Raw genomic sequence first — 23,962 nt, forward strand, 5'->3', positions numbered from 1 at the left:
AAAGACATTATGAACTTGGGTAACAACCCAGTCGAGTGCAGGAGGCTAGAGCGACGCCGGGCGCTTCGACGCATTGCGGTGGCTCCCTGCTCGTGCGTGCGTGCGTGCGTGCTATCTTCACGTGTCATCTGCGAGAGCCTGGGATTCCGACGCGACTGTACGTAATTACGAGAAAGATGAAACCAGAGGCGCTGCGGGCCGCCGCGGCCCGCTCTGCGGACGTTTTAATTTCCCCCAAGAGCAGGCGGCTGCCTCGCTCCGCCCGCAATCGGACGTCCGCGGGCTGAAGGCGCGCCGCGAGTACCCAAGACACACGTGCTTGTCGCCGCCCGTAATGCACGCTGCCGCTCTGGTCGTTCTACCTCCGCAAAAGGACTGACAAATGGAGCAGTAGCGGCTGAAGGGAAAACGTCAGCCGAAAATGAGGCTTCCAACACGAAGTTCGGTGAGGCCGCTTTGGGAACCGGCAGCTGGTGCCGTGACAAAAAATACACTCTGCTTGTAGCCGCAAATATTGCCAGTACTCATTGCACAGTGGTGTTTAATAAAGTAACACAGTCTTTGCTAGCTGTAACCGATGTTATTCCTGAAGTAATTTTTTATGGGTTTTTCAGTTTAATATTCCATACACAGATGTGTTGACTCCATATCTTTCCTCTCAAAGTTACTGCCGAAGCGCAACTTCCTTCATTATTTCCTTTCCTTTTTCATATTTTGGATCATCCGTCATATGAATTCGTAGCTCGCCTTTTCTTATTCTTCTCAAACTATTTATTGGGTTATTAGAATTATATTAATACCTTGAGCTGCTGACAGGGGTTGATGTATATCAACGGGGACAGGTTAAAATGTGTGTCCCGAGCGGGACTGGAACACGGGATCTCCTGCTTACATGGCAGACGCTCTGTCCATCTTAGCCACCCAGGGCACAGAGGATAGCGCGACCGCAGGGACTATCTCGCGTACGCATCCCGTGAGACCTACATTCTCACCTTGTATGTCCACACACTACATTCGCAGTGTCCCACCCCAACACACTCATTACTCGTGGAAGACATTCTTACCAAGTCCCGTAAGAGTTCGGGAAATGTGTGTGCATATGTCCGAAAGAATAGACACCATTGATGACATGCAGCTGTCTAGAAAGAAATTATAATGATCCGAAAGAACAGACACCATATCAATATAAGTATATAGTTCTGGCAATACCAGTCATGACCTTCTTCTTCCGTGCGGATGCACACATATTCCCCAAACTCTTACCGGACTTGGTAAGAATGTCTTCCACGAGTAATGAGAGTGTTGGGGTGGGACACTACGAATGTAGTGTGTGGGCATACAAGGTGAGAATGTGGGTCTCACGGGAGGCGTGCGCGAGATAGTCCCTGCAGTCGCCCTATCCTCTGTGCTCTCCGTGGCTAAGATGAATAGTTCGTCTGCAATGTAAGCAGGAGAGTCCGGGTTCGAGTGCCGGTCGGGGCACACATTTTGACCTGTCCCCGTTGATATATATCAATGCCCGTCAGCAGCTGAACGTATCTAATTTCGTTATAGACGGCTGCAGGTCATCAATAGTGTCTGTTCTTTCGGACACCGTGCTGTAGGGACAAATTTACTTATTTTTAGTGAGTAATGTATTTAGCATGTGCTAGCGAATAACTTTATAGACGTGCTGGATTACTGTTATTAATCCAGTTCAGAAGATGGTAATCATGATTTATGGCATTTATTTATTTATCATATGATCTCCATATTGCTTCATTCATTTAAGATGCAGGAACACGTGCACAAAGTAAAATACAAAAGTAATTTTAATGCGAAGTTAAATGGGACTTGAACACTCGTGGACAAATATATTATACTAGAACTGACAAGTGATTACATTTTCACGCAATTTGGATACATAGATCCTGAGAAATCAGCACCCAGAACAACCACCTCTGGCCGTACTAACGGCCTGGATACGCTTGGGCATTGAGTCAAACAGAGCTTGGATGGCGTGTACAGGTACAGCTGCACATGCAGCATCAACACGATACCGCAGTAGTGACTGGCGTATTGTCACGAGCCAGTAGTGAGTAGTGAGTAGTGAGTAGTGAGTAGTGAGTAGTGACTGGCGTATTGTCACGAGCCAGTTGCTCGGCCACTATTGGCCGGACGTTTTCAGTTCGTGAGAGATCTGGAGAATGTGCTGGCCAGGACAGCAGTCCAATATTTTCTGTGTCCAGAAAGGCCCGTACAGGACCTGCAACATGCGGTCGTGCATTATCCTGCTGAAATGTAGGGTTTCGCAGGGATCGGATGAAGGGTAGAGCCACGGGCCGTAACACATCTGAAATGTAACGTCCACTGTTCAAAGTGCCGTCAATGCGAACAAGAGGTGACCGAGACGTGTAACCAATGGCACCCCGTACCATCACGCCGGGTCATACGCCATTATGGCGATGACAAATACACGCTTCCAATGTGCGTTTACCGCGTTGTCGCCAAACACGGATGCGACCATCATGATGCTGTAAACAGAACCTGGAATCATCCGAAAAAATGACGTTTTGCCATTCGTGCACTCAGATTCGTCGTTGAGTACATCATCGCAGGCGCTCCTGTCTGTGATGCAGCGTCAAGGGTAACCGCAGCCATGGTCTCCGAGCTGATAGTCCATGCTGCTGCAAACGTCGTCGAACTGTTCGTGCAGATGGTTGTTGTCTTGCAAACGTTCCCATCTGTTGACTCAGGGATCGAGACGTGGCTGCACGATCCGTTACAGCCATGCGGATAAGATGCCTGTCATCTCGACTGCTAGTGATACGAGGCCGTTGGGATCCAGCACGGCGTTCCGTATTACCCTCCTGAACCCACCAATTCCATATTCTGCTAACAGTCATTGGACCTCGACCAACGCGAGCAGCATTGTCGCGATACGATAAACCGCAATCGCGATAGGCTAGAATCCTGCCTTTATCAAAGTCGGAAACGTGATGGTACGCTTTTCTCCTCCTTACACGAGGCATCACAACAACGTTTCACCAGGAAACACCGGTCAATTGCTGTTTGTGTATGAGAAATCGGCTGGAAACTTTCCTCATGTCAGCACGTTATAGGTGTCGCCAACGGCGCCAACCTTGTGTGAATGCTCTGAAAAGCTAATCATTTGCATATCACAGCATCTTCTTCCTGTCGATTAAATTTCGCGACTGTAGCACGTCATCTTCGTGGTATAGCAATTTTAATTGCCAGTAGTGTATTTGAACAAATGAATGAATAAATCAAGCACCTCACAATATTTAGTAGTTGTCCAATACAGCGCATGGAGGGGCTCGCAATATATCGTCACTATCGAAGTGATAATCAGTTCTTCATACAGAAGGCAGTTCATCTCTCAAAGGAAAATATTAGATGAATGCATACTGTCTGCCCTTTCAGACGTGTTAGAAAGAGCAGACACCACGTATTGATATATTTTGACAGGCCTAGTTGGATCCACCATCTTCAGTGGGGTTAGACAAATACGTCCGACGTCCTGTGGGAATCTCAGTGTGCGATCATGCAGGAAATGGACAGGGAGTGCGTGTAGGTGGCGCTCGATGGGAGTGTGGATGGACCGTGAGGCGAACCGCGATTGTCCGTGGATTGGCGATAACGCTCTGTCGCGGATGGTGCAGTGGTTACCGCACCTGCCCACTAACCAAGCGATCCCGGGTTCGAGTCCCGGTCCGATACACATTTTCATTCGTAGCCGATGATTCCGCATAATGTCCCAACGCAGCTGATAGCAGTAATCCCTTTCCTTTCATTCCTTCCTTCCCTCTCCACCTTAAATTTTCATATAATCACAAAGTAACGAGTACGTAGGACGCGAATAGGTGGCGCTACGTGCGAATGTGGGTCGGCCGAGAGATGTGATGGGATATTCCGCGCAGCTGATATGAACACTATGTTCGGATGGAGTGCTTTAAGCGTCTGTCAAGTAAGCGGGAGATTCAGGACACGAATCCTGGTCTGGCACGTATTTTCACTTGTCGCCACTAATTCCGCATAAACACCCGATGGAGCTGACGTTAATAATTCCTTCCCCTTCCTTTCCTTCCCTTTCTCCCTCTTTTCACCTTCAATTTACATCAAATGAGTATCTTAGAGGTGTTGTCTGTTCACTTTGGTGCTGTGATCATCTTCCGACGTTTGTTTAACATCGTCGGCCCAAGAACCCGGACAGGTGCCGACAGGAAATACGTCAACATATGCCCACGAAAACCCCAAAAATTTTTCAATATCTTTCAGTTGAATTAAAGGTACAGGCTCCACATGTAAGAAAACAATAAATAGAAACATAAATAACATTATGTGGAAGTAGTGCTTGTAGGAGAAGCTGCCCTCACATTTGCAGTTTATTACAGTAATGTCGTAACGTATGTTCTGTCATCTTGCCCTCTTTTCTAGTCAATGTTTTACATGTATTTCGTTCGCCATCGATTCTGCGGAGAATTCTTATCAGCTCAATTTTCAGCGCATTTCTATAACATCACACATGAGACGCTGCGATCCCCTCTTTCCTGTTCTTTCCGCAGCAGGTTTTTCACTTTCAGGTATCATAGTGCTTCAGACGTATATTCTCAGAACACATCTTCCACTCTATCAGGCCGTCTGGTGCAGCAACCATAAGAAGAACACGATTATGGTTTTTAAAATGTAAAAGGAAAGGTTCCTCCGAATTGGCAAAAATGGCTCTGAGCACTATGGGACTTAACTACTGAGGTCATCAGTCCCCTAGAACTTAGAACTACTTAAACCTAACTAACCTAAGGACATCACACACATCCATGCCCGAGGCAGGATTCGAACCTGCGACCGTAGCGGTCACGCGGTTCCAAACTGACGCGCTTAGAACCGCACGGCCACACCGGCCGGCTCCTCCGAATTCATATGATCTGATGTGTGCTGTAAATTTTCGATCTGTGCAAAATAGTTTGTCGCTGAAATTCTAGTAATTTTTTCCATCTTCAGAAAGTGACAGACAGTGCTCCCATGCCGGCAGCAGCCATTTGACAGGTAAATTCAGTGAGAACCAATCAGAATGCTACACTCATACCAAGTTCTGTGATGTCACAGAATCACAAGACATCCTTTGTGTTGGGCGTGGGACCCAGTATAGACTGACTCAAACAAGACTGGGCAAAGGCATCCTCAGAAAGATCTGTGAGTTCAAAGAGTCACGTGATGTCTTCTTTGTTCGAGTGTGCAGAGACAAGTCAAAGCAGACCGTCCTCCTCTGGTTTGAAAAGGTGAAAAGGTGGGGTGCTCTCCCCCCACCAGCTGTTGTAGTAGGAAATCGAAAATTCACTGAAAGTTCAAACCATTTCTCGTCTATAGGACAGTGCTTCGAATTCTGTTCGTGTTTTTTTTTTTCCCTTGATCTGTTGTGGCATTCGAAATATATCATGTACTTGCAGATATATCATTGTTCTGGTTTATCCATCTGTGCTTATGCACAGTGTGCTTCGAGATGTGAATAAAATAAAAAATAATAGTCTTAACATCCCTGACTCCAGCAGAGTTATAATGTAAGCCCACTCAGCGCTTCAGAAAAGTGATGAACACCACATCAGTTGTAGGAATCAGGAACTTTTCTCTCTCTGGCAGTGCCTTCAAACAAACAGTTAAAACTCGAAAAGTGGAAGGCGTCATATCTAGAGTTACAGAGATATTTATTTCGTCTTCCGAATATAGTCTTTTCGGCGTGTAAAATCAGATATTGCAGTTGATATCGGTTTCGGATACTATTTCCCACAAAAGCCCGTGAAGTGTCTCAGGGAGGAAGACTGTGTAAAGATGGGAGGTTCCACAAGTGTGCCAGAACCTGCTGCGATCTTTTTAGAGCACGTATGAGAATGTTTTTTTCTATACAGTATGTATAATGGACACTGTAATTACGTGGTTCCTTCTACTATTAGAATTATAAATAAATTACCACAATTGTTTAACGTTCAATTTATTGTTTATACACCAACTTCAATTTCGAGGTATTTTGCGACTTCAGAAGTGAATAAACAACATTCTTAAAAATTCTGTAAACATTCATTTGGCACGCTGTATTAGCCTACTGTTATGAGGTCCCCCCAGTCCAGCAGCTCTACACAGACTCAGCGAATTCCCCTGCCATTTCTTCCCTGGCCACCATCTTGAATTACGTCATGGTAGAGGAGGGAGAGGGAAAGAGGAGGGGAGAGGGAGGGCCAACAATGCCCTCTGGGGGTGGTTGTGTTGTGAACTAGGTTAGTTAGTCTCCGGACCTCAAGATGAACACACTGGATGGAGCTACTGCCACCTGTCCCAACAGTGGCAACTCAGATTTACATAAACAATATACGGCACTGAATACACAATAAAGATGTGATGATGATGATGTTTGGTTTTGTGGGGCGTTCAACTGCGCGGTTATCAGCGCCTGTACAAATTCCTAACCTTTTCTCAGCCCAATATCGCCACTTTTCATGATGATGATGAAATGATAAGGACAACACAATAAAGATTTCACCCATTCTACCCGGCAGCCCATCACAGACTGAGTCCCTTTCCCATCACTTTCCAGATGTGGGACCAGTGTAGAGGGGGATGTGGAGGCGACAGGGGATGAGGAGTTAGCTTAGTAGAGGTAGCCCAGTTGACTTATTTTCACACCAAAACTTGAATTTCTGGCCATGAGGTCAATGCGGTGTTGCCACATCTGTGGGCGCCAACTTGGATCTCAACAATACAGAGTGGAGTGTGCTGCACTTGCCCCACTATTCACGTGCACTCAGCACTGACTGATAGATAGCTACTAAACAAAAGTGTTTCTATTACCAGCAACAAATAAGTTGTTTGTTGTAAACATTTTATAACAGTAGTTGCTACTTTCTTATTTCTGGAGATACTTTAATTAACGGTAATATTCATTTGAAGCAGCTTCATCCTTCATCCCTACACTGGACATTAATGGTTGTCTAATACTGGTGTGGTGGCACAGTTAGAACATGAGTATGCTCCCACTTTAGAAACTGCAGCATCATGAAGAAAGGCTGCAAATGAAACGACAGAAAAATACTGACAGCTGTAGTATGTAATCAGAATTATAGCGTCTTGGTGATGAAAGATTATTAAATAAGACAAACGGGAAAAGACGTAGGCAGAAATGAGTACTGACGATGTAATACTGAAACACCTCTGTTGCTCTCTATTGGAATAAAGCCTGTGTATCTGGAACTTCTCAGTCCATTTATTCTGGAATGACCATGTCGGTTATTCATATGAAGAAGTCGAGACAGTAATTGCTTTCTACGTGATATATGATGTCTGTACGTTGCCTTTGATGTTGTAGCACTGCCAAGAGTTAAGTGCCTTGGGTGATAGTAGTGGGCGTGGTCGCGGGAAGCTAGCGCGCATTAAGGAAAGCAAGGACAGTAGCACGGGATGGAGAGGTGGGGGGGGGGGGGGGGAGGCATAAGAGCTTCCACAAACTTCGTGTCGGTCGCTCTATAGGAAGAATGTACGGCGGCAGCATACGATTGTCTATCAACTAACACATAGGTGATCTTTGAACTGTTACGAGAAGTCATTGCTTATTTCGAAAGTTTATTTCCAACGAAATGGAAATAATTAGTGTGGTTTGTAATCATAGCTTGGACAGTTTTCTCATATGCCTGTGCGTCTGGAACTTCCCTAGTTACATCTATTCTAAATGGCATCATTATGTCGCTCATTCATATGCAGAAGGCGAGACAGTAATTGCATCCTACGTGATATATGCTGTTTATACACTCTCTTTTGTATTAATAGCGTCAAGACGTTCCTTTGAAATTGGGAATGTTTTCGAAGCATAGAAAATTAGCTGAATATACCAGGAAGATAATATTTATAAAAGGAACAGAAAATGGACTAAGTTATAACCATAAAAGGTTAGCAGAAGAAAGTTTCTCACGATGATGACCAAGCTCCGTAGCCGAGGTCATCATCAAGGCACGCCCACCTCGGGGGCACTCGGTTCGAATGTGACCGGTCGGAATACTGGTGGTAGAAGAAATTTTCAACGCCGGTATTTGACTGGAAACTGAAACAAAGTGGTACGTAAAGTTTATTTACGACCATGACCTGCACAAAATACCAAAATATTCGCAATGTGTCATGGAATTAAGGCATATGGAACTGTTGATGGCCATCTGTCCTTCGGATGATGTCGTTAACCCCAGCAGTACTATTCGCGATTTTCGAGAAGATTATACTATATGCCGACACCAGTTTTAGCCCTTTTCCTCCTCTCTGATCATGATACGACACAAACATGATACCATGCTATACACCCACTGTGTTATTACCACTGTCGGTCTCCACCTGAGATCAGTTAGTTACTCATACTACCGACTGTTCCTGTATGGCTGAAATTGATACATAAAATACTGTCGCCATATTAGTGTAACCGTACTATTACTCCGGAAGAATAACTGAGGAGCTTAACCGAAATAGAAACGCTCTGAATCAGTGGACATCGGTTCAACCCTATATGCAGGTTTGGACATAATTATTATGGCCGTGGATCAATTGCAGAATTTCAATATGGCTGGGGGTAGCAAAACACAGTCTATTACTTGGACTGGCCATGTCAAAGAATTTAAACACTGGTGTTCTTGTAAAAACGGCGTATGTTCTTAATGGAATTAAATATACAAGCTGTAATGAAAATCCGATGAGTGTGGGAGAAAATAGAGGAAAGTTTAAGTCTTGGTTTTGCTGCAGACGAGGAGTTTATCTGCAAACTGCCAAGAGAGTGGTTTGATAAGTCTTGTCCCGGTGGAGGTTCGAATCCTCCCTCGGGCATGGGTGTGTGTGCTTGTCCTTAGGATAAATTAGGTTAAGTAGTGTATAAGCTTAGGGACTGATGACCTTAGTAGTTAAGTCCCATAAGATTTCACACACGTTTTTTGATAAGTCTGGTATAAAAGCAACAAAAAATGTTCGCTTCGTAATCAACTAACATTAATTCTAATCGTAGTCTACTTGACGAATACACACTTGGTCCTGAGATCCTCCAACATTTGGATCTCATTTTAAAAATAGGTTCTGTCGAAGTCTGCAAAATACTCGTTCAATGCAACTTTCGCTTCCTCATCGCATCCTTCCCGGCAAACGAGAGTTTCAAATTAGGGAACAGGAAGTATTCACTTGGGGCTAATGCTGGTGAATAGGGTGGATGGAGAATCAATTCAAAGCCCATTTCATGAACGTCCTTGGGCTTTTTTCATCCAACACAATTTTCAAATAATCCAACAACGTAGTACAATTGGAACCAGTTGTGGTTCTTCCTTTTTTCCTACTAAACTATGAGAATTATTCCTTTGGGATCCCAAAAACAGTAACCATCATCTTAACAAGTGACAAAATGGTCTTTGCTTCCTTCGGTTCACTTTCACCAGTCTTTCTTCGTTGTATTGGCTACCGGTTTAACCCTGGAGAATAATTATGGATCCAGTTTTCATCAATCGAAGTCTCAAATCGAAGAAAAAATTCTTGGGTTTGCGACAAAACATAGTCTGATATTGTACTGAAATGCTATGCTGGATGCGCTTTTGGTCGACAGTCAGCAGTCGCGGAATCCACCTCGCACAAAGCTTCATCATACCAATTCTCGGTGCAGGATGTTATGCACTCGCTGTGTTGAGATGCGTACAGTTTCAACGTTCTCACGAATTTTTATTCGGAGGTCTTACTTTACCATATTATGGATTTTGTCACTCGTTTCCTTTGTGGTGACCTCAGTTGGACGGCCGAAGTTCACCTGTGCTTCAGTGCTTGTCCGAACACATTTACATTCATTAATCCAAAAGTAAATGGTCTTAAATAATGGTGGAGAGTCGGTGTAAACTCCATCCAATTATGTTCTGCTTTTGTGGCAGTCCACCCATTAAATGAATATGTTTGATAATAGCACGAAACTTGTTTCTTCCCATTTACAATGGCAGTAAGCACACTGACCAGCTGAGACGGCAGTCAGCAATAACCTGTACGCTGTTGAAATTCTTCATACGTATCTTGGAATAATCCAACTTACCAACTGTGAAGGTGCAACAAAAATGTTCCATTCTTTCGTAGAAATTTGCGAGACTTATGAAGCCAAACCTTTTCAGTGCTCAAGCACTGAGTGTGGGAGAAAACAGAGGAACGATTGCGTCAGGGTGTTGCTACAGACGGAAAGTTGACCCGCATACTGCTACGTGGGTTGCTGCGGCGGCAATAGCCCTGTGGCACACGGACACGGCGGCGGAAACAGGGGCTCGCTCATTCATCATGGAGGCTGCCGCACGACACGTCTCACTTATTGTTAGGGACAGCTCGACCCGAAACGTGAATAACCAATAGCATTTCTAGGTGGCGAGAGCCAATATGATTGCTTCCTTTCGGATGAACTTCTGTGCACTCTCACCCAGACGTTTTTAACTTTGGTTTTCTGTGGGCGCAGTGGCAGACAAAAGCTGAACGTTTACATGTAAAACATTGTGGATCAATTTATCAAAAAACGGTTCATGGAATAGTATAGTCTGTCAGTTCGTCACTGTAGTTGTTTTTGTGGAAAAGCATAGGGATGTAAAACCTGGTCCATATTTACAGTGCTTGAGGGCTCATGTCGCTGGCTTCTGCTTTTTGGAATTTTGTGGTACTGTAAAGATCAGCCGAAAACTTTGTCTTTTGTAGCAGTCAGAGTAATGTATAGTTGTCTTGGCGAATATTATTGCTTGCAACAATTAAGTATGTATTTCGTCTTTAAATGATCATTTAGCGAGACGTAAAACGGAAGTATGGAAATTATGAAACAATTGATAGTCGGACACCGTAACAGCAATATCCATTCTCTATTTTGCAGGCAATTCATTATCACTTGTTGCGAGATTCGATCTCTGTCTTGACCCCTGCATTTACGGAAGTGTTGTTAATGATTCGATTACAGATAAATATTTATGATAAGCTGGGCACCCTCGGAAATTGGGACATATTCTGAATAAAAATATGGTTCAAACGGCTCTGAGCACTATGGGACTTAGCAGCTGGGGTCTTCAGTCCCCTAGAACTTAGAACTACTTAAACCTAACTAACCTAAAGACATCACACACATACATGCCCGAGGCAGGATTCGAACCAGCGACCGTAGCGGTCGCGCGGTTCCAGATTGAAGCGCCCAGAACCGCTCGGCCACTCCTGCCAGCTATTCGGAATAAACAACAAAGTACTTCCCACAAGCAAGACTAGGAATACGATTCTGCTTGTTTCATACCAGCCATTTTAGCTGCTCTCTTAGGTTCCTGCCGATACACATCCTCGGAAATTACTACATAATCGGAATAAACAGCAAAGTATTTGTAAAAATCTAGAACTTAAACAACATAGTTGGTCGTTTCACTTACAGCTTCATCTTTCGTTTTTTAATCAGACTGATATCGCAAAAGCGAAGACATTCATTTCTGAGAGAATATTTATCAGGACATGAACCTACTTCCTGCAACAGCGTAACCTCATATCTCTAACCACAAGACCACGTCGCTCATATTCAAATACAGCCTTGTTTTGTTTCTCTTACTGTTTCCAAAAAGGTTTTTTACCGCTGATGTAGCCTTAACAGTCATTTATTTATAACCAATCGTACAAGAGCGACGTTTGTTATAAACCTTCAATGCTTCAATGCCTCGAAACGTCGTACTATCGTAACATACATAATATGGTAACAACTGAATGTGGAGGCTCCGAAGCAGGAAGAGATCAGCGTCACGTGACCAGATTCGAATGCCGTAAAATGCTATTGGTTATTCTTGTTTTGGGTCGAGCTGTGCCTAATGATAAGTCTTGTCTGTAACACTGTTCGTCTACGAATGATATCTTGTTCTGTCTCGAAAACCGGTGCCCTTTCTTCGGCGGTTGGTTTCAGACGTCCTCGTACACTGTCTCCTCTCATGATGCCAATGCAATTGGTGTCGTAGTTACACTCATCCCGCAGGAACAACAGAAGGACTTCTCTGCGTTAAGTTTCCAGGGAAGATCGAGTTTGCACGAGTCCCTGACTGACGATGTCTCTGCTGCCTTCTTCGTCGAGTTTGAACTTACTGGTCTCTCTCTCACTTCCTGTCCCAAGAAGCTGCCATTGCGTAAAATCGCTCCGGACACATAACCAAAGACCATGTGCCGTCAACTATGTCATCTCCATTCTTGTCTGACAGTTCAAACAAATCTGTAAATACTTCATTATCACAGTATCACATGCGATGATTTCTGGTGTCTCATCAACGAATTTGTATATCACCCGTCACAGTCACCTACAGTCAATAGGTATAATTAAGATACAACTATCAAACAAATAGTGGAAAGGAGCCGTAGCTGGGAGCGAAGGAAATCTCTTCCGGTGAGGTGGCTGAATAACTCCTTGGGACTAACAGCCCACAGTGCCGTATATTCTCCGTTCCTATTGTAAAAATCGACAGATTTGCTCTTTTGCCAGGTGACTTCATGCAGCATTCAAAACTTATCGATTTGTTTCTTCTTCTTCTTCTTTTTCTGCCATTGCAGTTTTAGACCTAGGACCTATTTCGAACTAATAATTTCTCCCTCGGTCCTCCCACACTTCTCTTGCCCCATGGTTTACAATCCGTTGTTAGTTTCGGAATCTTTGTAGTGGCATGTTCTCTTTTCTTTGTATTGACTTGCTTTTGAGTTCTTGGATGCATACCTAATACTTCCCCTATTACTTAGTTTATAATCTTGTCCTCCCTAGTGCAGCCTATCATATACCTAATCAATTTAATTTTTTACGTTTCTAGCTGCCGTAAATTTTTATTTCTCAGATTTCAACTTTCCGTCTCATACAATAAAATGGGAACTTACAAGACTTTATAAAATGACAGTCGTGTATCTTTCTTTGTTGTACTCGTAAGTTTTCTATATATTGTTCAACATGTACCCTGGTAAGTACTAGTTTTCTCTGTACATTCATAGCTTCGAAATACATGTCACATCCTAAATATTTGAATTGGCTTACATGTTCTATCAGTTAAGTACTGAGGACTGTTTTTGTTCGTACTTGGTGAATACCTAAAAAGACCATGGCTTTGGTTTTACTTATCAATGTAGTCAAACTGTAGCTTGCGCTTACCCCATTTAGTTTATGTAATGCCAATCGTAATTTATCTTTGCTGCCTCGTATGACAACTTGATCATCCACATTACGTTAACAATTTTATTCGTGCAGATATTTATACCTGGTGGTGTTCTACCTCTTTTCCATTCTCTGATCATGTCATCTACATAGATAGTGAGTAATACTGGCAACAACCCACACTCTTGTTTTATTCCTTGATTTGTTTGTGTTTCAAGTGTTATGTCTTTACCCTTGTCATTTCCAACTTTGGTGTTCGTACATAGGCTTTTTGCAAGTTGGGGTTTAAGGATTAATCTTTTGTTCCATTGTGGCCCATAGCATATTTCTGTAAAATCTTCTGAATGCTTTTTCATAATTCACAAATTCTAGATTGATTTCCAGATTAAGTTCTGATGTCTTTTCTATTATGTGTTTGAGTGCGAAGACATATTCAATGCACGATCTTCACTCTCGGAAACCTACTTATTCCACCACTAAAATTACACTAGGGATACTTCATAGCTTTTCATTTATTGTTCTGCTGTGGATTTTGCAAACAATATTCAAAATACTGGCCTTTCTTAGATACTGAAATGACCTTTGCTATTTTCCATGTTGAAGAGCTGTAGCATTCTTAAATCTAAAAGTAGAATTAAGTTTTTTATCAGTTCTGAATCCATCTAATCCTGGAGATTTTAACTTTTCCATTTTTCTAAAACCTGTTTTCAATTTTGTCAGATCTATATAATCTCTTCCGTGCGGTTTCTAACACCTACTTCTTTGATTCCTGATTTGTGCCATACTTATTTGTAGTGTATAACCCAGTCAGGTTTTTGTATTACATTGAGATTTACTGTCTCCCTTCTTCTTTGCTGAATTACTTAATGAATTTGTGTGCTATTTCTTGTCTCCCATGGATATCATGTTCAACTCTGCTTATAAACGTGCCCCACGATGTCCTGTGGGCCCGTATTACCATTATTTTTGCTTCATTTGTTTCCGCATGGTATTTCTCTGTAGCTTCTGATGATTCCTTCTCTAAGTATTCATAATATGCTTCCTGTTAATCATTTATGGTTTTTTTATTCATTCGTTTCCGATTGGTTCTACGTTTTTCACCTAATACTTAGCTTTCTGTCTATTTTATAGCGTTTTTAATATGAGGCCATTCTTCACTAGCACAGCATTTGATTGAGCAGGTGTGTGGGTCTCTTCTAAAATAAATTTATTGAGCTCTCTTCTTTCGATAAATGTACCTTAAATTTCTTGTTTTGATTGTTTTCATCTTTATTTTCGCTTTTTTTACTGGTTTTTCATACTGACCATAGCTGGCATTTTGATTTTACAAGGTAGATTATTTATATTTCTGCCTCTATATACTTGAGAGTCTATTAAAATGGAACTAATTTATAGATAGTTATTGGTGTCTATTGGTAAACGGTAACATCGTGCAAATTATGTAAAGAAGGTGTTTGTTGCCCATAGTTCGTTAAATGTTGTGAATTCTCTTAGTTTTGATCGATTCTGATTTATAGTATCTTCCTGTTTGAACATTGAACTAGAAAACTACCACTAAAACTACATGGTCCTCATTGTCTATTCCATTTAGATGTTTCTGAAGTCCTTCGTGATATAGATCTGTTTCTTACTTCTTCCTTTCTTCTGGTGCATAAGTTCCTACTACTGTCAGGTGTCACCTGTCGAATTTTAATCTTACTGCTATGATTCTTTCATTTCGTAAAAAATAACCTCTTATTTTATCCCCCCATTTCCTCTCTGTCACATTTGCTTTTTTTATTTATTTGTACAGTTTTATGATATTGAATGCGTATGTAACTAGTGCTTGTTGAGCATCACGGAATTATTGGTTGGTTTCTGTCATATCTGAAGACGGGAGACGAAACCGGTAATGTGAATGTTTCTACTAATTAGTGGCGACAGTGCCTGAGTTATTTCTTCCTTTCTTATGATGACATACTTTGGTTTTAGTCATTAACCAAAAATTATTTATAAAAACTATATTTCTGATACTGTGTTTCTTTGAAGTATGAATGTGAATTTTGCTGTTGATAAAAATTTGTAAGTATTGTTCATATCTTTGCTACAGTATACAAACATCCTCTTCTATTGATCTTTTCCTGCATAATAGTCTTTGACGTGCAGCCGGTTGTACAATAAAGTATACGTTAAACATCAGCATAAGGCGTTTTATGATGTCATTTTTAGCTATTTTACGTTTAAAGTGATCTGGAAGTATCGTGAGGTTTTAGTTTGGAATACTATTTCATGTAGTTTTCTACTTACAGATTGTGTTCAGGATATATGCAGAGGTCTTCTGGAATTCATTAGTGAATTCTGAATGTTGCCAAGTTGCTGTGGCTTGTACGCACTTTTCACTACATATTTTTATTTCAGATACGTATTGACAGTCGTTTGTTTCATTGTTTTGTTTTCGAATGGAGTTCGCGAAATTTGTATTTGCTCAGTTGTGTTTTCATTTTGTTTGAGGTTTTGTTTTATTTGTGTTTATGCGCACGTTCCTGTATTTGTTCAGCAGTGTGGAAAACTTAAGAACGAAAGTAATTTTTTCGTGGTACATAGTGCCAAGTAACATACCTCTATGAAAATTGGACCATAAGTAGAAATAACTGCTCCAGTATAGTATCAAAGATAACTGAAACAAATACACAGTGAAACAAGCAGAAATTGAAGTTTCGTTCAAAGATAGCTCCTGCACTGAAGTCACTACGATTTATGATGGTCTCCTGAACATTAAAAAAGGCAGTACACGGTTCTTACTAAGCTATGTGATCACCATGGGCGGCAATGTGTCCTCTGCAACGAACCTCGGTGTTGGGCACTAGGATCGTAAGGAGTTCATGTGGGAGTTCGTTCCACTCCTCCACGATCGTAGTGGCAATTGCTGGACGGACGTTGGTGCAATTGGACATGTTGCAGTTCGTCTCCCCAACGGATCCCACTCGTGTTCGGTGGGATTTGAATCGGGGGAACGGGCAGGACATTCCATCTGACGAATATCCTCTCGTCCCAACAACTCCTCCATCTGCGCTGTTCGATGCGGTCGCCCATTGTCAACCATAAAAACGTTATCAGGGCCGAGTGCACCCCTGAAAACACGCACGTCGGGAGAGAGCACACTGTCACAATAAGGTATCGGCGTCTCCTTTTCACAGAGAGAAGGCCTGCCACCTTAGTCTTCGTAATTTAATTTTATTTGACTACATAGGAAACATCTGTGCCATCTAAGCAGTTCGTCACATGGCAGTGCATTGTTGCCGTACGCTTCACCTTGGGTTGTTGCAATCTTGTTCTTCATTAAACACAAAAGGTGAATTACTGCACCATATTCCACTTCAACAATTGAGTGGACCATATACTTCTAGCTTCTGTAGCTGCTTTCTTTGCTGCTTTAGCGCGTTGATGTACAAGGGGCGTTCAGTAAGAAGTACAACACACTTTTTTCTCGGCCATTACCGGTAGAAAAAATGGGACATGAATATTTACGTTTCTGTCTCTATAGTTTAATGAAGTTTCGATAGGTGTCGGAGTCATATTAGCCTTTAAAATGTCGTCTGTAACTGAAATCCGTTCCAAGCAGAGAACTATCATTGTGGTTTCTTTTGGCGGAAAACCATAGCATTGCAGATATTCAAAGGCGCTTGCAGAATGTCTACAGACACCTGGATGTGGAAAAAAGCACGATGAGTCGTGAGGCGAGGCGTCTGTCATCACCGCAAACAAGGTCGCACAAACCCGTCAGATATCCTGCTTGCCGGCCAGCCTGCAAAGTTGGAACGTGCGGACATACTCATTCGAGACGATCACAATCAAACACCTCGCAGCACAATTGGATGACACACTCGTCTACCAATTGCGATACACAAAGAAGTTTGGTCGCTGGGATCTTGCCACCTAAGACAAGACAATAAACATCATCGAAGGAGAATCTGCGCGGAATTGTTTTCACGTTACGAGGCTAATCGTGAAAAATTTTTGTCGAACGTCGTTACAGGCAGTGAATCATGGGTTCATCACTACTAACTGGAAACAAAACGGCAATGCATGGAATGGCCCCCCTCAACCTCTCCACCGAAGAAAAGTTCAAAGCCGCACCTTCAGCCTATAAAGTCATGGCGACGATTTTTGGGACGCTGAACTGGTTATTCTGTTGGATGTCCTCCGTCATAGTGCAACGTTCAACTGGGAAGTGTGTTGTACTACCCTCAGGAAATTGAAGAAACGACTTACAAACGAACTTCACCATGACAAGGCACGGCCTCACACAAGTCTAAGCAACAGAGAGGAGCTCACAAAACTTCATCGGACTGTTCCTTCTCATCCACCCTACAGATAGGGTCTCGCACCTTCCAACTTCCATCTGCTCGGTCCAATGAAGGATGTACTCCGCGGGAAGCAGTATGTGGATGATTTAGAGATTACTGACGCACGTGGTACCATGCGGGCATACGGGCCCTCCCGTAGGATGGTGTGAAGCCGTCGCATTGAACGGAGATGAAAAATAGGATTTTGTTGCAAAAGGAGTGGGGAATAACATGGTGTACTGGAATCCTGGATAAAACTAACATACTCCACATCTACATCTACATCTACATGATTACTCTGCAATTCACATTTAAGTGCTTGGCAGAGGGTTCATCGAACCACAATCATACTATCTCTCTACCATTCCACTCCCGAACAGCGCGCGGGAAAAACGAACACCTAAACCTTTCTGTTCGAGCTCTGATTTCTCTTATTTTATTTTGATGATCGTTCCTACCTATGTAGGTTTGGTTCAACAAAATATTTTCGCATTCGGAAGTGAAAGTTGATGACTGAAATTTCGTAAATAGATCTCGCCGCGACGAAAAACGTCTTTGCTTTAATGACTTCCATCCCAACTCGCATATCATATCTGCCACACTCTCTCCCCTACTACGTGATAATACAAAACGAGCTGCCCTTTTTTGCACCCTTTCGATGTCCCCCGTCAATCCCACCTAGTAAGTATCCCACACCGCGCAGCAATATTCTAACAGAGGACGAACGAGTGTAGTGTAAGCTGTCTCTTTAGTGGACTTGTTGCATCTTCTAAATGTCCTGCCAATGAAACGCAACCTTTGGCTCGCCTTCGCCACAATATTACCTATGTGGTCTTTCCAACTGAAGTTGTTCGTAATTTTAACACCCAGGTACTTAGTTGAATTGACAGCCTTGAGAATTGCACTATTTATCGAGTAACCGAATTCCCACGGATTTCTTTTGGAACTCATGTGGATCACCTCACACTTTTCGTTATTTAGCGTCAACTGCCACTTGCCACACCATACAGCAGTCTTTTATAAATCGCTTTGCAACTGATACTGGTCTTCGGATGACCTTACTAGACGGTAAATTACAGCATCATCTGCGAACAACCTAACAGAACTGCTCAGATTGTCACCCAGGTCATTTATATAGATCAGGAACAGCAGAGGTCCCAGGACGCTTCCCTGGGGAACACCTGATATCACTTTAGTTTTATTCGATGATTTGCCGTCTATTACTACGAACTGCAACCTTCCTGACAGGAAATCACGAATCCAGTCGCACAACTGAGACGATACCCCATAGGCCCGCGGCTGGATTAGAAGTCGCTTGTGAGGAACGGTATCAAAAGCTTTCCGAAAATCTAGTAATACGGAATCAACTTGAGATCCCCTGTCTATAGCGGCCATTACTTCGTGCGAATAAAGAGCTAGCTCCGTTGCACAAGAATGATGTTTTCTGAAACCATGCTGATTACGTATCAATAGATCGTTCCCTTCGAGGTGATTCATAATGTTTGAATACAGTATATGCTCCAAAACCCTACTGCAAACCGACGTCAATGATATAGATCTGTAGTTCGATGGATTACTCCTACTACCCTTCTTAAACACTTGTGCGACCTGCGCAATTTTCCAATCTGTAGGTACCGATCTATCGGTGAGCGAGCAGTTTTATATGATTGCTAAGTAGGGAGCTATTGTATCAGCGTAATCTGAAAGGAACCTAATCGGTATACAATCTGGACCTGAAGACTTGCCCGTATCAAGCGATTTGTTTTGCATCGCAACCACTAATGTATCTACTTCTAAGAAACTCATGCTAGCAGCTATTCGTGTTTCAAATTCTCGAATATTCCATTCGTCTTCTCTGGTGAAGGAATTTCGGAAAACTGAGTTCAATAACTCCGCTTTAGCGGCACAGTCGTCGGTAACAGTACCATCGGCACTGCGCAGCGAAGGTATTGACTGCGTCTTGCCGCTTGTGTACTTTACATACGACCAGAATTTCTTCGGATTTTCTACCAAATTTCGAGACAATGTTTCGTTGTGGAACCTATTAAAGGCATCTAGCATTGAAGTCTGTGCCAAATTTCGCGCGTCTGTAAATTTTAGCCAATCTTCGGGATTTCACGTTCTTCTGAACTTCGCATGCTTTTTCCGTTGCCTCTGCAACAGCGTTCGGACCTGTTTTGTGTACCATGGGGGATCAGTTCCATCTCTTACCAATTTATGAGGTATGAATCTCTCAATTGCTGTTGCTACTATATCTTTGAATTTGAGCCACATCTCGTCTACATTTGCATAGTCAGTTTGGAAGGAATGGAGATTGTCTCTTAGGAAGGCTTCGAGTGACACTTTATCCACTTTTTTAAATAAAATTAGTTTGCGTTTGTTTCTGGTGGATTTGGAAGCAACGGTATTGAGCCTAGCTACAACGACCTTGTGATCACTAATCCCTGTATCAGTCATTATACTCTCTATCAGCTCTGGATTGTTTGTGGCTAGGAGGTCAAGTGTGTTTTCGCAACCATTTACAATTCGCGTGGGTTCGTGGACTGACTGCTCGAAATAATTTTCGGAGAAAGCATTTAGGACAATCTCGGAAGATGTTTTCTGCCTACCACCGGTTTTGAACAAGTATTTTTGCCAGCACATCGAGGGCAGGCTGAAGTCCCCACCAACTATAATCGTATGAATGGGGTATTTATTTGTTAACGAGACTCAAATTTTCTCTGAACTGTTCAGCAACTAAATCATCGGAGTCTGGGGGTCGGTAGAAGGAGCCAATTATTAACTTAGTTTGGCTGTTAAGTATAACCTCCACCCATACCAATTCGCACGGAGTATCTACTTCTACTTCACTACAAGATAAACCACTACTGACAGACACAAACACCCTACCACCAATTCTGCCTAATCTATCTTTCCTGAACACCGTCTGAGACTTCGTAAAAATTTCTGCAAAACTTATATCAGGCTTTAGCCAGCTTTCTGTACCTATAACGATTTCAGCTTCTGTGCGCTTGAAGCTCAGGGACTTCCCCAACACAACTACAACAATTTACAACTACAATTCAGACTGTTCCTTGATCCAAGCACTTCCTGTATTTGCCATGCGCCCTTTGAGATTGCAGCCCACCCCGTACTTTCCCGAGGCCTTCTAACCTATAAAACCGCCCAGTTCACACCAAACAGCCTCCGCTACCCGTGTAGCCGCCAGCTGAGTGTAATGAGCTCCTGACCTATTCAGCGGAACCCGAAACCCCACCACCCTATCGCGCAAGTCAAGGAGTCTGCAGCCAACACGGTTGCAAAACCGTCTGAGCCTCTGATTCAGACCCTCCACCCGGCTCTGCACCAAAGGTCCGCAATCGCTTCTGTCAACGATGCTGCAGATGGTGAGCTCTGCCTTCATCTCGTAAGCAAGACCGGCAGCATTCACCTAATCAGATAGCCGCGGGAATCCAGAGAGAATTTCCTCAGATCCAAAGCGACACACGTCATTAGTGCCGACATGTGCCACCACCTGGAGCTGGCTACACCCTGTGCTCTTCATGGCATGCGGAAGGACCCTTTCCACATCAGGAATGACTGCACCCGGAATGCACACGGAGTGCACACTGGATTTCTTCCCCTCCTTAGCCGCCATATCCCTAAGGGGCCCCATTACGCGCCTAACATTGGAGCTCCCAACTACCAATAAGCCCACCCTCTGCGATTGCCCGGAACTTGAAGGCTGAGAATCATCCTCTGAAACGGGGTAGGCAGGTGCATCTGGCTCAGCCAGAGGCAGTACCTGAAACCTGTTTGTCAGACGTACCGGGGAGGCTTTCTGATCAGCATCCGGGGACGTTTTTCGCTGCCTGCCACGCCTTGGAACGACCTCCCAATCAACCACAGGCGATGGCTCAGCCCCACTGCGGGCAGCAAGCGGGGCAACCACAGCGGCAGACCGATCTGGGGACAGACGGGACAAGGCTGACATCCCCGTGATACCCAAGTCCGGCTCTTCACAGTGGAGCCCATTGGCAACAGCCTCAAGCTGCGCGACCGCCTGCAGCTGTGAGCGAAGGGATGCCAACTCAGCCCTCATCCGAATACAGCAATCACAGGCCCTGTCCATTCTAATCGATGTTGAACAACAGTTACTAAAACAAGAGTCCGTGCCTAGATAACGCAAGGAAACACGCAAATAATGTATGAACTAACCTGTACAAATGCTTAACGACTTCGCTACAATCTGCCTGAATTTACGATTGCAGTAACTAAAACTCGAAATTACACATCCTATACGGAACTCACACGCAATGTAAGTAAGAATCTACGAAGTAAACACAGAAGAAAAGTGTTGCTTACGTATTGAACAACCTTTGTATATCATGACTGTTGATATATATCTGCAGACAGACAAAAAATTAATAGCCGAAATTTATTTTTTCGGTGTAAGAATCAAAACTTTGCCGGCCGATGTGGCCGAGCGTTTCTAGGCGTTCAGTCCAGAACCGCGCTGCTGCTACGGTTGCAGGTTCGAATCCTGCCTCGGACATGGATGTGTGTGATGTCCTTAGGTTAGTTAGGTTTAAGTAGTTCTAAGTCTGTGGGACTGATGACCTCAGATGTTAACTCCATAGTGCTTAGAGCCATTTGCTAATCAAAACTTTGTGGCTAGCCCTCGCAAATTACTGCAGTGTTGTTTGTATTGTGCAGTTTGTAACAAGAAAAAATTACTGTCTGGAGTTGCTTATTCAATAGCCACGCTTTACCCAATAAACAGCGCCCCGACGAAACCATCTATGGACAGGCCTTTGAAGTTTGCGTAGGTTTGACTGTTTAGCTTAAACAGTTACCTTACCTTGGGTTGGGTTGCCGATTTGTGAACTTATCTCCCAAAAAGCATGTCTGACATACGGTTATTTCTCTCGATTAAACAACCCTACACAGCTCGGACATGATTAGATTCCCTTTGCTGCACCAGCAGTATGTCAATGTAGAGAACCAATTGAACGAAATACTTTAAGAGAAAGTGGCACACTTAGTCAAGAGATAGTCAAATGAGCACGAGCGGACCCCGAGTGCATGCGTTTTCACGCTGAATCCACTCTGTCCATGTCGGCATAACTGGACGTTGACTGTGGAACAGCGTAACTCAATGGTACGACTGATGATCGTTTTTCATAAATTCTGCTTTCTCTCGGACAAACTGCAAAACAAAACATCTATCAAATTCTTCTACAGTGTGGCGTTATTTCACAATTCATGTCACTGAAGCACCGTTGCCCCGTGTACAGGCGTTGTACTCTGGCGGCGGTTCATGTAGCTGTGTGTCAATAACCTCGGCCCGCAAACAAGCTTGACTTGTCGGTCGCTCTGCGTAAATACAAATAAGCGCTATCGCGTTTGCTAAGCTGTACTGTGAAGCACCAGTCTGGAATTTGTCGTCTGGTCGCAGATAATCTGTGAATTTTGCGCCTGCTCACGTACAGTATACGCTCCCGGGAAAGCGCCAGTTTGTTGTCATCAGGATATCACATGCAAACAGTTTTATGGATGATAAGGTTTACAAAATTTATTCCAGCACTACACAGTCTTCCCAGTAGAGGTGATTTGCATTTTCGTATCTACGGTAAACGGAGCATCGCTGTCGAGTTCCTGGCTATATTTGTTGGTTTATCGTAGAGTACGTTTCCAGTGAATATACCTACACGTACGTCTATATTCCACAAGCCGCCATACGATGCGTGTCGGAGGGTACTTTATACATCAGTTTAGATCTCCTCGTTTTCTTTCCCAATAGCGAATCGTGGGCGGTAAAAACGCTTGTTCGTAAGTCTCAGTGCAAACTCGAATCTCTCAATCTCGCCTTCACGGTCTGTTCGTAAGATAGGCGTAGGAGGAAGCAATGTATTGGTTGGCTGTTCCAAGAACGCATGCTTTTTGCATTTCAACAGAAACCCACATCGTGGTGCGAACGTCTCCCATGGAACGTGTGTCTCTTCGAGCATCACCGAGAATCTTTCGCACTTACTACTTCTACGACTGCACGACTGCTCTGCGGTTCACACTTAATTGCTTTGCAGAAAGTTCGCAGACTACTTTCGTATTACATCTGGACTGTTCCACTCTCGAATAGCACGTGGGAAAAATGAACACCTAAATATTTCCGTGCCAGCTCTCATATCTCTTATTTTATTACGAAGGTCCTTTTTCCCAAGTAGGAGCCAATAACATATTTTCACATTCGGAGGAGACAGTTAGAGATTGAAATTACGTGAAAAGATCTCCCCGCAACGAAAAAGCCTTCGTTTTAATGAGTGCCACCCCACCTCGCGTATCATATCTCTCATCTATTTCGCGATACTACAGAACGAGTTGCTTTTCTTTAGACTTTTTCGATGTCCTTAGACTGTTCTTTCTGGTAAGGAGCCAGTACCGCGCAGCAGAATACAGAAGAGGATAGACAAGCGTCGTGTCGGCTATCTCTTTA

Source organism: Schistocerca serialis, chromosome 5 (genome assembly GCF_023864345.2).
Source record: "Schistocerca serialis cubense isolate TAMUIC-IGC-003099 chromosome 5, iqSchSeri2.2, whole genome shotgun sequence".
Lineage (NCBI taxonomy): Eukaryota > Metazoa > Arthropoda > Insecta > Orthoptera > Acrididae > Schistocerca > Schistocerca serialis.